Source organism: Aethalodelphis obliquidens, unplaced genomic scaffold (genome assembly GCF_003676395.1).
Source record: "Aethalodelphis obliquidens isolate GAN/ISIS:26980383/991018 unplaced genomic scaffold, ASM367639v1 scaffold39, whole genome shotgun sequence".
Taxonomy (NCBI): Eukaryota; Metazoa; Chordata; class Mammalia; order Artiodactyla; family Delphinidae; genus Aethalodelphis; species Aethalodelphis obliquidens.
In genome coordinates this window covers 5,612,275-5,628,903 of record NW_020837983.1, presented here as the reverse complement: position 1 = coordinate 5,628,903, position 16,629 = coordinate 5,612,275, and positions in this window count along the sequence as shown.

Here is a 16,629-nt window from a genome sequence, read left to right as displayed (position 1 = left end):
GGAGTGAGGCCTCCTGGAGGTCCTGATATCAGCACCAAGACCCAGCTCTATCCAACTGCCTGCAAACTCCAGTGCTGGATGTCTCAGGCCAAACAACCAGTAAGGTAAGAATACACCACCACCCATCAAAAAAAAAAGAAACGACCAAAAAAAATTTTACAGACGAAGGAGCAAGGTAAAAACCAACAAGAACAAATAAATGAAGACAAAATAGGCAGTCTACCTGAAAAAGAATTCAGAGTAATGGTAGTAAAGATGATCCAAAATCTCGGAAACATAATGGAGAAAATAGAAGAAACATTTAACAAGGATCTACAAGAACTAAAGAGCAAACAAACGGTGATGAACAACACAATTAATGGAATTAAAAATACTCTACAAGGAATCAATAACAGAATAACTGAGGGAGAAGAACGGGTAAGTGAGCTGGAAGATAAAATGGTGGAAATAGCTGTCAGGGAGCAGAATAAAGAAAAAAGAATGAAAAGAATTGAGGACAGTCTCAGAGACCTCTGGGACAACATTAAGTGCACCAACATTCGAATTATAGGGGTCCCAGAAGAAGAAGAGAAAAAGAAAGGGTCTGAGAAAATATTTGAAGAGATTATAATAAAACTTCCCTAACATGGGAAAGGAAATAATCAAGTCCAGGAAGCACAGAGAGTACAATACAGGATAAACCCAAAGAGAAACACACCGAGACACATATTAATCAAACTATCAAAAATTAAATACAAACAAAAACTATTAAAAGCAGCAAGGGAAAAGCAACAAATAACATATAAGGGACTCCCCATAAGGTTAACAGCTGATTTTTCAACAAAACTCTGCAAGCCAGAAGGGAGTGGCAGGACATATTTAAAGTGATGAAAGGGAAAAACCTACAACCAAGATTACTCTACCCAGCAAGGATCTCATTCAGATTCGATGGAAGAAATTAAAACCTTTACAGATAAGCAAAAGTTAAGAGAATTCAGCACCACCAAACCAGCTTTACAACAAATGCTAAAGGAACTTCTCTAGGCAGGAAACACAAGAGGAGGAAAAGACCTACAATAAGAAACCCAAAACAATTAAGAAAATGGTAACAGGAACATACATATCAATAATTACCTTAAATGTAAATGGATTAAATGCTCCAAGCAAAAGACATAGACTGGCTGAATGGATATGAAAACAAGACCTGTACATATGCTGTATACAAGAGACCCACTTCAGACCTAGGGATACATAGAGACTGAAAGTGAAGGGATGGAAAAAGATATTCCATGCAAATGGAAATCAAAAGAAAGCTGGAGTAACAATTCTCATATCAGAGAAAATAGACTTTAAAATAAAGACTATTACAAGAGACAAAGAAGGACACTACATAATGATCAAGGGATCAAGCCAAGAAGAAGATATAACAATTGTAAATATTTATGCACCCAACATAGGAGCACCTCAATACATAAGGCAAATGCTAACAGCCACAAAAGGGGAAATCAACAGGAACACAATCATAGTAGGGAACTTTAACACCCCACTTTCACCAACGGACAGACCATCCAAACTGAAAATAAATAAGGAAACACAAGCTTTAAATAACACATTAAACAGATGGACTTAATTGATATTTATAGGACATTCCATCCAAAAACAGCAGAATACACTTTCTTATCAAGTGCTCATGGAACATTCTCCAGGATAGATCATATCCTGAGTCACAAATCAAGCCATGGTAAATTTAAGAAAATTGAAATCGTATCAAGTATCTTTTCTGACCACAATGCTATGAGACTAGATATCAATTACAGGGAAAAAAATCTGTGAAAAATACAAACACAAGGAGGCTAAACAATACACTACTAAATAACCAAGAGATCACTGGAGAAATCAAAGAGGAAATCAAAAAATACCTAGAAACAAATGACAATGAAAACACAATGACCCGAAACCTATGGGATTCAGCAAAAGCAGTTCTAAGAGGGAAGTATATAGCAATACAATCCTACCTCAAGAAACAAGAAACATCTCAAATAAAGAACCTAACCTTACACCTAAAGCAACTAGAGAAAGAAGCACAAAAAAACCCCAAAGTTAGCAGAAGGAAAGAAATCGTAAAGATCAGATAAGAAATAGATGAAAAAGAAATTAAGGAAACAATAGCAAAGATCAATAAAACTAAAAACTGGTTCTTTGAGAAGGTAAACAAAATTGATAAAACATTAGCCAGACTCATCAAGAAAAAAAGGGAGAAGACTCAAATCAATAGAATTAGAAATAAGAAAGAAGTAACAACTGACACTGCAGAAATACAAAGGATCATAAGAGATTACTGCAAGCAACTATATGCCAATAAAATGGATAACCTGGAAGAAATGGACAAATTATTAAAAAAGCACAACCTTCCGAGACTGAACCAGGAAGAAATAGAAAATATAAACAGACAAATCACAAGAACTGAAATTGAAACTGTGATTTAAAATCTTCCAACAAACAAATGCCAAGGACCAGATGGCTTCACAGGCAAATACTATCAAACATTTAGAGAAGAGCTAACACCTATCCTTCTCAAACTCTTCCAAAATATAGCAGAGGGAGGAACACTCCCAAACTCATTCTATGAGGCCACCATCACCCTGATACCCAAACCAGAAAAGGATGTCACAAAAACAGAAAACTACAGGCCAATATTACTGATGAACATAGATGCAAAAATCCTCAACAAAATACTAGCCATCAGAATCTGACAGAACGTTAAAAGGATGATACACCATGATCGAGTGGTGTTTATCCCAGGAACGCAAGGATTCTACAATATACGCAAATCAATCAATGTGATACACCATATTAACAAAGTGAAGGATAAAAACCATATGATCATCTCAACAGATGCAGAAAAAGCTTTTGACAAAATTCAACACCCATTTATGATAAAAAAAAAAACTCTCCAGGAAGTAGGCATAGAGGGAACCTACCTTAACATAGTAAAGGCCATATATACAAACCCACAGCCAACATCATTCTCAATGGTGAAAAACAGAAACTATTTCCTCTAAGATCAGGAAAAAGACAAGGTTGCCCACTCTCACCACTATAATTCAACATAGTTTTGGAAGTTTTAGCAACAGCAATCAGAGAAGAAAAAGAAATAAAAGAAAAAAATAATAAATAAATCCAAATCAGAAAAGAAGAAGTAAAACTGTCACTGTTTGCAGATGACATGATACTATACATAGAGAACCCTAAAGATGCTACCAGAAAACTACTAGAGCTAATCAATGAATTTGGTAGAGTAATAGGATACAAAATTTATGCACAGAACTCTCTTGCATTACTATACACTAATGATGAAAAATATGAAAGAGAAATTAAGGAAACATGCCCATGTACCATTGCAACAAAAAGAATAAAATACCTAGGAATAAACCTACCTAAGGAGACAAAAGACCTGTTTGCAGAAAACTGTAAGACACTGATGAAAGAAATTAAAGATGATACAAACAGATGGAGAGATATACTATGTTCTTGGATAGGAAGAATCAACATTGTGAAAATGACTCTACTACCCAAAGCAATCTACAGATTCAATGTAATCCCTAACAAACTACCACTGGCATTTTTCACAGAAGTAGAGTAAAAAATTGCACAATTTGTACGGAAACACAAAAGACCCTGAATAGCCAAAAAAATCTTCAGAAAGAAAAACGGATCTGGAGGAATCAGGCTCCTGGACTTCAGACTATACTACAAAGCTACAGTAATCAAGATAGTACGGTACTGGCACAAAAACAGAAATATAGATCAATGGAAAATGATAGAAAGCCCAGAGATAAACCCCAAGCACCTATGGTCACCTTATCTTTGATAAAGGAGGCAAGAATATACAATGGAGAAAAGACAGCCTAGCCTCTTCAATAAGTGGTGCTGGGAAAACTGGACAGCTACATGTAAAAGAGTGAAATTAGAACACTCCTTAATACCACACACAAAAATAAACTCAAAATGGATTAAAGACCTAAATGTAAGGCCAGACACTATCAAACTCTTAGAGGAAAACATAGGCAGAACACTCTATGACATAAATCACAGCAAGATCCTTTTTGATCCACCTCCTAGTGAAATGGAAATAAAAACAAAAATAAACAAATGAGACCTAATGAAACTGAAAAGCTTTTTCACAGCAAAGGAAACCATAAACAAGACAAACCTCAGAATGGGAGAAAATATTTGCAAACAAAGCAACAGACAAAGGATTAATCTCAAAAATATACAAGCAGCTCATGCAGCTCAATATCAAAAAAACTACCCAGTCCAAAAATAGGCAGAAGACCTAAATAGACATTTCTCCAAAGAAGATATACAGACTGCCAACAAACACATGAAAGAATGCTCAACATCATTAATCATTAGAGAAATGCAAATCAAAACTACAATGAGATATCATCTCACACCAGTCAGAATGGTCATCATCAAAAAATCTACAAACAATAAATGCTGGAGAGGGTGTGGAGAATAGGGAACTCTCTTGCACTGTTGGAGGGAATGTAAATTGATACAGCCACTATGGAGAACAGTATGGAGGTTCTTTAAAGAACTAAAAATAGAACTACCATACGACCCAGCAATCCCACTACTGGGGATATACCCTGAGAAAACCATAATTCAAAAAGAGTCATGTACCGAGCTTCCCTGGTGGTGCAGTGGTTGAGAGTCCACCTGCCGATGCAGGGGACACGGGTTCGTGCCCCGGTCCGGGAAGATCCCACATGCCACGGAGCGGCTGGGCCCGTGAGCCATGGCCGCTGAGCCTGCACGTCCGGAGCCTGTGCTCTGCAACGGGAGAGGCGACAACAGTGAGAGGCCCGTGTACCGCAAAAAAAAAAAGAGTCATGTACCACAATGTTCAATGCAGCACTATTTACAATAGCCAGGACATGGAAGCAACCTAAGTGTCCATCGACAGATGAATGGATAAAGAAGATGTGGCCCATATATACAATGGAATATTACTCAGCCATAAAAAGAAATGAAATTGAGTTATTTGTAGTGAGGTGGTTGGACCTAGAGTGTGTCATACAGAGTGAAGTAAGTCAGAAAGAGAAAAACAAATTCCGTATGCTAACACATATATATGGAATCGAAAGAAAAAGGGGGGGTTCTAACAAACCTAGGGGCAGGACAGGAATAAAGATACAGACATAGCGAATGGACTTGAAGACACAGGGAGGGGGAAGGGTAAGCTGGGACGAAGTGAGAGAGTAACATTGACATATATACACTACCAAATGTAAAATAGATAGCTAGTGGGAAGCAGCTGCATGGCACAGGGAGATCAGCTCAGTGCTTTGTGACCACCTAGAGGGGTGGGATTGGGAGGGTGGGAGGGAGACACAAGAGGGAAGGGATATGGGCATATATGTATATGTATACCAGATTCACTTTGTTATACAGCAGAAACTAACACAACACTGTAAAGCAATTATGCTCCAATAAAGATGTTAAAAAAAAAGAGCAATAATACCAATAGTTGGTGAGGATGGAGAGAAACTGGATCTCTCATACATTACTGGTGTGAATGTAAAATGGTATAGTCACTCTGGAAAAGTATTTGTCAGTTACTTACAAAACAAAATATGCGCCTATCATACAGCCCAGCAACTATACTCCAGGGCATTTATCCCAGAAAATTGAAAATTTATGTTCACAGAAAAATCTGTTCATAAATGTCCATTAGCAGCCTTAGTTGTAAAAGCAAGAGAGAAAAAAAAAGAGACAACCCACATGTCCTTCAAGGGGTGACACTCTGGAATATTCATACAATGGAATAGTACTCAGCAGTAAAAATGAGTAAACTATTGGTGAGGCAAAAAACTGGATCTCAAATGCTTTATGCTTAGTGAAAAATGTAAACCACAAAAGGTTACATACTGGATGATTCTATATAACATTCTTGAAGTGACAAAACTACAGATTTGGAAAGAGATTGGTGATTGCCAGGGGACAGGGAAAGGGTGGAAGGGTTTTATATATACAAGGGTAGTAGGAGGGAGTTCCTTTGTAGTGTTGAAAGAGTTCTATGCCTTGATTGTTGTGGTGGTTACATGAATCTATAGAAGGGATAAAATTGCATAGAACTACACACACATACACACACACACACACGAATGCATGTAAAAATTGGTGAAGATTGAGTAAGACCTCTTGTAACCTATAAGCTACTTAACGGTGTTAGACAATGTCAGTTTCTTGGTTTTGATATTGTACTGCAGTTAGTTATATGACATGTCACCATTGGAGGAAGCTGAGTGAAGGATACATGGAACTCTATGTACTATTTTTGCAACTTCTTCTGAGTCTATAATTATTTCACAATAAAAAGTTTTTTAAAAAGTTAAAAATTAAAAGAAAGAAAGAAAAGTTTCCCAATTAAATGACATAGAAGTATCCCTTAAAAATAGTGCAAGACAGTAAAATGATCAGTGGTTGCCAGGTGTTGGCAGGAGGGAGGGCTGAACACAGAGGATTTTTAGCACAGTGAAACTATTCTGTGTGATAGGATGATGGTGGGATACATGTCATTATACATTTGGCAAAATATATACTGTACAACACCATGAATGAACTCTGATGTAAACTATAGACTTTAGGTAATATTGACATGCCAATGTAGGTCCATCAATTGTAACAATCTGTGGAAGATGTTGGTAGTAGGTGATGTTGTGCATATTGGGGGGAAGGAGGTATATGGGAACTCTGTACTTTCCCCTCAGTTTTGCTGTGAACCTAAAACTGCTCTAAAAAATAAAATCTGTCCAAATAGAAAAAAAAAAAGTTACTGCATATATTCCTTGGAGAGATTGGAATTTAAGCTTGGGGACTTATTTGAGAAGCTTTTTGGCAGGCATTTAAATGTATTTCTTGAAAGATTTATTGTAAATTGCATTTCTCAGACTACTGCTCTTTTAACCATCTGTCAAGTTATCTTATCTTACAATCAAAAAATGACATTTAAATCTGAACAGAGAAATTTATCCATATTTTTAAAAATTAAGTTTTCTTGGCAGAAATTTGATCTTGATCTTGGAAACTTTATCATATAAACCTAGTACACTTCAAGAATCCTGTGACTTTTCCCAACAATGGATAAAAATTGATCAGGGATATGCCTCAATTCAAACTAAGTTTACATATTTCTAACAGGGACATCATTTATTTATCATATTGAAAACTAAGGAAATAGTTTTATGCTCATCTATATCTTATTAGAAACATAAGGCTTAACACCCTGTACTAAAATAAATTCCAGGTATATGAGTGAATTGCAATGTAAAATTTTTAAATTTTTGTATAAAAAAGCCATGTAAAATACGTATCTATCTTTGGTAGGTTATGCATGATTATTTTCTTTGCTGTAATTTACCAATCTTCTATAATAAGTACATATTTTTTAATTTTTGTAAAAAACATTCAAGGCATAGTCATGGGTAAGTTTTTCAATGAAGCGTGAATCATATTCAAATACTCATACACAAAAAGACACCATGGCTGCTTTCTTTGGTAGAAAATTCCTAAATGATTTGCATATTACCTTCTCTGCCAGTGGTAGGAAATTATACAACAAATACCTTATTTCTCAACATTAACTGCTGTAAATGACAAAACATTAACCTCAACAAGCAGTTATTGAGTAAGCTTACCATCTATAAAACTAACTCAAAATAGGTGTACAACCTGCAAAGTTAGAACATTGTATTAAGGTTTTCAAAGTTGGTGCCAGATTAAATGAAATTGAACAGAAACTTTAAATCCACATATTACCAGGGAATTTTTTTAAATTAATTTATTTATTTTTGCCTGCATTGGGTCTTCGTTGCTGTGCACAGGCTTTCTGTAGCTGCAGCAAGCGAAGGCTACTCTTCGTTGCAGTGTGAGGGCTTCTCATTGAGCTAGCTTCTCTTGTTGCGGAGCATGGGCTCTAGGCCTGCGGGCTTGCTCAGTAGTGGTGGCTTGCGGGCTCTAGAGCGCAGGCTCAGTAGTTATGGCACACGGACTTAATTGCTCTGAGGCATGTGGGATCTTCCCAGAACAGGGATCGAACTCATGACCCCTGCATTGGCAGGTAGATTCTTAACCACTGCACCACCCAAAGGAATTTATTTTTTAAAGCAATAGATTTTTCTAGAATACTGGTATAAATAAGTTGTCCATACTTTTATGTAAAGAGAAGAAATTTAAGCATGATTTCATTTAAAATTCATTTTCAGGGCTTCCCTGGTGGCGCAGCGGTTGAGAGTCCACCTACCGATGCGGGGGACACGGGTTTGTGCCCCGGTCCGGAAAGATCCCACATGCCGCGGAGCGGCTGGGCCTGTGAGCCATGGCCGCTGAGCCTGCGCGTCTGGAGCCTGTGCTCCGCAACGGGAGAGGCCACACCAGTGAGAGGCCCGCGTATCGCAAAAAAAAACAAAAAAAACAAAAAAAAAATTCATTTTCAAATAAAAATAAAAACTTTTACAGTTTGGAGCCAGATAGATCTGAGTTCAAAATCTGATTCTGCAAATTATTAGCTGCATAACCTTGTGTAAATAGTTTAGCTGTTCTGCACCTCAATTTTCTTATTAGTAAAATTTGTAAAATGGGAAAAATAATCCCTGCTCACTAGAATTATAAAGATTAGGGGTAACATAAGTAAAGCACATAGCAGATAGCACGTGCTCAGGAAACAGTGGATGTGGTAGTAATAGTTGTAGTGGTAAATGTTGTTGCTATTGAAATTTTTAATAAAATACAAATTTTACCACTTATGTAAAAAGGCAGGAAATAGTATCTTAAACTTTGATATGCCTGACTCACAGATCCCTGGCCATTTCTTGCAAAGAGACTTCCTCCATATTTGTGCCTCTCTGTACGCTTGAAATTGAGAACAAACAAGGAATGTTCATAAGCAGCACAAATCCTATGTAATGGGTGGTCATTCAGCTGCAACCACCAAACTGCACTCCTCACCTGGTCTCCCTCTGACTCTGTATGGAACCACCCCCAACACTCATCCCCAGCCCCTACTTCCGTTCACACCTACCCACAGGTTTCTTTACTTCTTAGGCCAAGCTCAGCCACCAGGCCTAGTGGGCACTGGGACAGGCAGGCCAGGTGGAACAGGGCACCTGGTTCTAAAAGAGAGGCAAGGCGGCTGGACCAAGAGAAAAGGTCCAAACTTCTTGCTCCGCTGCAACTGGGCCTCAGCACATACAATCATTGCTTACTGCATTATGACTCATGCATAAGGAAGTCCAAATTTGGAAGTGAAACAGAGTGGCAGGGTTGCCAAAGCAGCCAAGAAACAGAGGTAAGAGATATAGGCTCACAGCCAGGGACCATAGGACTTGGCACAGAGGACTGTTTCTAAGCTGGAGTCAAAACTCCTAAGGGTTGGAAAGGATGTTTTGATCTGGAAAATACTGAATATCTTTTCTTTTCGGCTGCTTGGGGTCTTAGTTGTGGCACTCAGGATCTTTGTTGCAGCGTGCAGGATCTTTCGTTACAGTGCGCAGGCTCTTCTTGCACAGCGCAGGCTTCTCTCTAGTTGTGTTGATCAGGCTATAGAGCTCTCAGGCTCAGTAGTAGTTGCAGCACACAGGCTTAGCTGCCCCATGGCATGTGGGATCTTAGTTCCCCAACCAGGGATGGAACCCGTATCCCCTGCGTGGGAAGGCAGATTCTTAACCACTGGACCACCAGGGAAGTCCCAGAAAAGCTTTATTTTTAAAAAGATAATTGGACATTAAATGCCCCTGAAGAGCTTTCCGTGGATGTTGGATAACAATTACTGATTACAGCCCTTTAAGAGATGTCAAGTTCAGACTCCTTAACAGAGCCCCTCGCTATCACTCCTCAGCCTCCCTTTCTGGAGAGCTTACAGTTTTCCTCCCAACACATTCAGTAGAGGATACTGGTTATTTTCCCTCCTTGCATCCATGTACCCTTCTTTTGGTAAAACAACATCCCAGTTTTGTTTTGCATAATCATTTCTACCCCACTCTCAACAAAATGTTTTCAATGGGATTAACCTTCCCTCAGCTCCAAGGAGGAGCTGGTTTTTAACAAGCAGGCTATCCCATACTCCTAAATACAGTAATTGGTCCCATCAGAATAAAGCCCAGCATCATCAGAAAATCTACAAACAACAAATGCTGGAGAGGGTGTGGAGAAAAGGGAACCCTCTTGCACTGTTAGTGGGAATGTAAATTGATGCAGCCACTATGGAGAACAGTATGGAAGTTCCTTAAAAAACTACAAATAGAACTACCATATGACCCAGCAATCCCACTACTGTGTATATACCCAGAGAAAACCGTAATTCAAAAGGACACATGCATCCCAATGTTCAATGCAGCACTATTTACAATAGTCAGGTTATGGAAGCAACCTAAGTGTCCATCAACAGACAAATGGATAAAGAAGATGCAGTACATATATACAATGGAATATTACTCAGCCATAAAAAGGAACGAAATTGGGTCATTTGTAAATGGATCTAGAGACCCATACAGAGTGAAGTAAGTCAGAAAGAGAAAAACAGATATCATGTACTAATGCATATGTGTGGAATCTAGAAAAATGGTACAGATGAACCAGCTTGCGAGGCAGAAATAGAGACACAGTTGTAGAGAACAAACATATGGACACCAAGAGGGGAGAGTGAGGGCGGGGGGTGGTGATGGTGGGATGAATTGGGAGATTGGGATTGACATATATACACTGATATGTATAAAATAGATAACTAATAAGAAACTGCTGTATAAAAAAAATAAGTAAAATTCAAAAAATAAAAATTAAAAAAAATTTTTTTAAAGAATGAAGTCCAGGAATTTTATTTGACAATTGAAAAAAGAGATGTTCTTTCTCCTGTGGACATGAACAAGGAATCATAAAACCTCAGGACTTTTGGTATCCATCTTGGGACCATAAAGGAAGTCTGCCATAGGATGCAGCTCACATAGTGGAAGCCAGAACAGAGAGAGGAAAAGAAATGAGATCTTGACGCCAACAAGCCTTACCTACAGCCTGAACCACCTCTGGCCTTTTTAAGTGGGTTGAGTTCCCATCATTGTTTAAGTCAGTGGAAGCTGGGATTTCTGTTGCTTTCAACCAAAAGACTCCTAATTAATAGTACCAACACTATGACCCAGCCACCTTGAGTCACTAAAATACATGTATTTTTACTTCAAATTATGATTAAACTGAGCTCAAAATGTATTAAGCATAATCACCATAAAAAGCACAATCTGGCTAGCTGACGAACAAAATCACCATCTGCAGCATCTAGAAAACATTTATAAAACTGAGAACATTCCAGATTTCCAGCTGTGGAGAAGCGCCGTTCCTTAAGTGCTGACTGGCTGGCATCTGCAATTTTAGGGCACTTGGCTCGACAAATGACCATGGGCAGCTCTCTGAGCTCCCAGCTTTTCTCAAAAATATCTGCTGAGCAATCAGGTTGGGCGCCACTGAGAAGAAACCTTGGGGTCTTGTGAAGACCTCAGCTGAGGCCTGATGACTCCTCCGTATGGAGAGCATGCGAATAGAAAAACTCCATTGGAGTCAAAGGTGTGCTTCTAACTTCCTGCCGTGGTCATTTGAATGGGTAAGTCTGAGTACATGCAACGCAGCTCCAACCAATGTGGCTGAGTCAACTGGAGAGGCTTCAAGGTAACATAAAAAGGGGAAATGGAGGAACACTTTTTAATTCGGGGAGCCATATTCTCCCTTCCCTTCATATTTATAGTTCTGTTCTCTCACTACATTTGAGCCTCCAAGGGACTTCCCTAGTAGTCCAGCAGTTAAGACTCCATGCTCCCAATGCAGGCGGCCCAGGTTCGATCGCTAGTCAGGGAACCAGATCCCGCATGCAGCAACTAAGAGCCTGCATGCAGCAACTAAAAGATCCCGCGAGCCACAACTAAAGATCAGGCATGCCACAGCTAAGATCCAGTGCAGCCAAATAAATAAATAAATATTTTTTTTAAGAGAGAGAGAGAGAGAGAGAGAGAAGCCTCCAAGATAGAATGAAGTAACAAAATAAAATTTGCCAAGGGAGACCTTCCAGAGATAATGGAGTGAATGAAACACATGGTTTGTGGTCTTCTCCATCATACAAATCCATCTTTTCTTGAGTCATATTTTTTTCCTCTCTCCTTCTTGGTGTTGACAAATATTAAGGTGTTCAAGGAGAACTTTTTAGATTTCTGTGGTAATGATGGATGAAGCAGATCCATTAAACGTAAACATGAATTTTTGAAGACAGCAATTTGGCAAGATGGGTACACAACTTGATAAGGTCCATCAAATGCAAGACTGTCTTTTTTTTATTATTTATTTTTAGCTGCTTTGGGTCTCTGTTGCTGAGCACAGGCTTTCTCTAGTTGAGGCGAGCGGGGGCTACTCTTCGTTGCGGTGCGCGGGCTTCTCATTGTGGTGGCTTCTCTTGTGGAGCACGGGCTCTAGGCACACAGGCTTCAGTAGTTGTGGCGCTCAGGCTTAGTTGCTCCACACCATGTGGGATCTTCCCAGATCAGGGCTCGAACCTGTGTCCCCTGCATTGGCAGGCGGATTCTTAACCACTGCGCCACCAGGGAAGTCCAAGACTGTCTTGATATACACTTTTGCTTATTACAAATCTCAGAAGAGCATTTGCATTAACTTACTTGTAATTTCAGATCTAAGTTGAAGCCCTAGGGTCAAGGTTAGTTTTATAAACCTCCATAAAGTATCAAAGAAAACCATATCTGCCTTTTTTTGTTGTTGCTGGTTTGATCTCACAGAAGAATGTAGGAGAAGGTAAGAACATAATCCTCACCTGTATACACTGAACGAAAGAACGCAATTACAGAACAGTGGTAGAAAATATACACAGAAAGTCGGCAAGATGACTCATAAGTACCAGCAATGAAATAGCTCGGCATTTGTATATGGTGTGAGAGATCTTCCAACAGCTAACTAATGTAATAGAATAATGAATCACTCGGGACTAGATTTATTTAAAAGTTCCTGTAAAGTACACCTACATATGTAGTACCAGAAATGCCGCTGACTTTCAGCAAACATCCGTATGAGGGGGCGGGAGGGGCGGGGAGAGGCAAGGAGGTCCCCTGCTGGTAAATTCCACTGCCCCAGCTGCCCTGGCTTTAATTAAGTCCCCCTCACTTTCCCTTCCACCTGTCTGTCTGGGGAGAAGTGGGTGTTCAGAGGTTAAGCCCCAGGGGCCCTGCATCTGGCTGAGGCCGAGGGAGACCTCCCTGGCTCTCTTTTCTTCTCCTCTGCAGGCGTCAGGCTGCCAAGGACCCTTCCCTCTTTGAAGCCAACACCACCCATTTCATCTCTGGCTTCATTTTCTCCTCCAAGGCTGGAGATCCAGGTTTGCTTGTTTCACCCAGCCTCTGCTTCTCTCTCACAGAAGCACACGTGTCCTTTCCATGCCACGGCTTCACGGAGGATAAACCAAAGAAGCAGGCGGTGAAAGAACAGTACGTGTGGGGATGCCTCAGGGCTCAGAAACTCTTAGCAGCATCTCACCTTTGGGGTCCTGACTCCCCTGGGCGTCCCTTGGCCTCTGCACGCTCTGAGTTCTCTGCACTGGATAGTTTCACAAGGACAGAGCTCACCTCTCCCTGGGATGGGGTGGGGATGGGGGGATGGGTGAGCACCCCACACTCCTGCCCGCTCTCCCTCAGGCTTGATGGGCTCTTGGGCTTGCAGTTCCAATCAGGACCGAATGACAGAATCAACTAGTATCGCCTCTGACGCCAATTTTCTGAAATAAATATTTGACTTTTCCGAGGGCCCCAGACCCAAGAACACTTCTTTCTGTGTATTCGCTACTCCATAGAGAAACGACCTGCTCTAGGCCTTTCTTCACACAGCCCACAACAGAGCAGAGTCAGACTGCCTGCATTTCAGCCCTTACTCTGTCACTTGCCTGCTACCTAAATGACCTCGGGCATGACACTGAACCCCTTTAAGCCTCAGTTTTCCTCACCCATTGAATTGTGGTGAGGTCTCAAAGAGATAGTAGCGCGGTTCCTGGTACACAGTAAAAATTAACACCAGGACTCTTGGCAACATCTGGTAGCCCCAGTCCCGCACCTGAAGGGGTAACGCCTGGCATGGCAGGGGCCTCCTGGACTTTGCTCCATCACTGCAGCCGGCAACCATTCCAATCCGTCAGCACCTGTGCCGTCCTGGTTGCCAAACATTTTAAGTCTTCATGCTGGTGGTACTATGTGTACTGAAAGCAAAGTCACACAGAGGAGTGTGTGCTAATGGGTCTTTAAAGTGTAGGAGAGGTGAGAAAAGGAATCACAAGCAGAAGCACGGGGTGTATGGGAGGGAGCAGAGGTGGCTTTTGTCTGCCCTGTGATAGGCAAACAGGATCTTAATGGCTCACAGCCTAGTAGAGAAGCACAGGGAAGACGGCTGTATTATTTCCTGTGCTACCATAATGAATGACCACAAACTGGGCTTAAAAACAAAACAAATTTATTCTCTTACAATTTAGGAGGTCAGAAGTCCAAACTGCCTCTGAAAGTGTGGCAGGGCCATGCTCCGTCTGAAGACTCTAGGAGAGAATCCTCCCTTCGCTTTTCCAACTTCTGGTGGCTCAGGTGTTCACTGGCTTGTGGCAGCGTCACTCCAATCTCCGCCTTCCTCTTCACGTGGCCTTACCCTGTGAGTCTCTGTGCCTCAGGTCTCCCTCTGCCTTTCTCTTATAAGGACATCTGTCATTGGAGTTAAGTCCAGGATGATCTCATCTTGAGAGCCTTCATGTCATTACATCTGCAAAGATCCTTTTTTTCAAGATAAAGTCACTTTCACAAGCTCTGGGGGTTAAGACTTGAACATATCTTTTGGGGATCCACTATTCTATACTATCACCCCACTACAATTACACACAAAAGCAGAGACCTTTGCACACAGACCTTTGCACACAGTATTAATAAATACTGTGGCTGATACAAATCTTTATTGCGCTTGATGACTTTCAGAAGACTGTAATTCCATGATGTTGAAGAGTGTGATGTGGGAGCCTTGGTGCTTACCCAGAAATGGTCCTCAGCAGTGTTCTGCTGCTCTGGCTCTAGCAGAGAATCTGTTGCATCATCTTTTCTAGCTTCTAGAGGCCATCTGCAATTCCTTGCTCCCATGTCACTCCCGCCACTTCCTTCTCTGACTCTGGCCCTCCTGCCTCTCTTTTTTTTTTTAATTAATTAATTATTTTATTATTTATTTATTTATTTTTGGCTGCGTTGGGTCTTTGTTGCTGCACATGGGCTTTCTCTAGTTGCGGCGAACGGGGGCTGCTCTTCATTGCAGTACATGGGCTTCTCATTCCGGTGGCTTCTCTTGTTGCGGAGCATGGGCTCTAGGCGTGCAGGCTCAGTAGTTGCAGCTCACAGGCTCAGTAGTTGCAGTACGTGGGCCCTAGAGCATGTGGACTTCAATAGTTATGGCATACAGGCTTCAGTAGTTACAGAGCACAGGCTCAGTAGTTGTGGCCCCTGGGCTTAGTTGCTCTGCGGTATGTGGGATCTTCCCGGACCAGAGCTCGAACCCATGTCCCCTGCATTGGCAGGTGGATTCTTAACCACTGCACCACCAAGGAAGCCCCTGTCTCCCTTTTATAAGGACCTCATAAGGACCCTTATGATTAGATTGGGCCCACCCAGATAATTCAGTATAAGCTTCTCATCTCAAGATCCTTAATTTAATCACATCTGTAAAGTGTTTTGCCGTGTAAGATAACATAATCAGGCTCCAGGGATTAGAATGTGGATATCTTTGGGGGCCATTATTCTACTGACCATATCTGGGAACTCAGGTTTCATTCTAAAAGCAGTAGAACTCAATGGGTTTCAAGCAGGGAAGTGAAACCAGCAGAATCAGCAGATGATAAAAGCAGAAGAATCATGCTGGATAGCAGAGACAAAAAGACTAGGTATGGCCAGAGGATTTTAAAGTAAGCTAGAAGCACCCCATACAATATTTTTAAACCTATGGAATATCTGGTCATGTGTAGGATAACTGGTTTTGGTCTTTCTCAATTAATCCTTTGAAGTTTTTATGAAGCCCTGAGTCCCAGGAGGTCTTTGGTTATTATTTATTATAGGTGGACAGCTGGACAAGGTGGACCCGCATGACTATTTGGGCCAAGATTCTATGCCCACCACGAGTAAGCCAGGTGTGTGTGTGTGGCTGGGGTAATGCTGTTTTAGTAGGCACAGTTCCTTGTCAAAACATTGCCCAGTAGAGAAAGATACTGGAACCGATTCAAAGATCAGGAAGTGATCAAACAGCAATAGGAAAGAACGCCATAAAACTTTGAGAAATCCAAGAACGTGGATTATGTTGATTCCTGGAAATGCTTTATCACCACTAAGTAAAAAGGGTGAACAGAATTGTTCATACTGACTACATGTGTGTTTAAGGGATATGTAAATTAATAAAGATTTTCACAGAGTTTTAACTTTTCTCTGAAGTTGGTGCAGTTTACTCAAACATGTCTGGGCTTCTGGCAACAGCTTCCTGTCTCTGATCTTGCCCGGAGTTGCTCAGAATTGCCCAGAATGCCTTCCAGGGACTCCTTTTGGC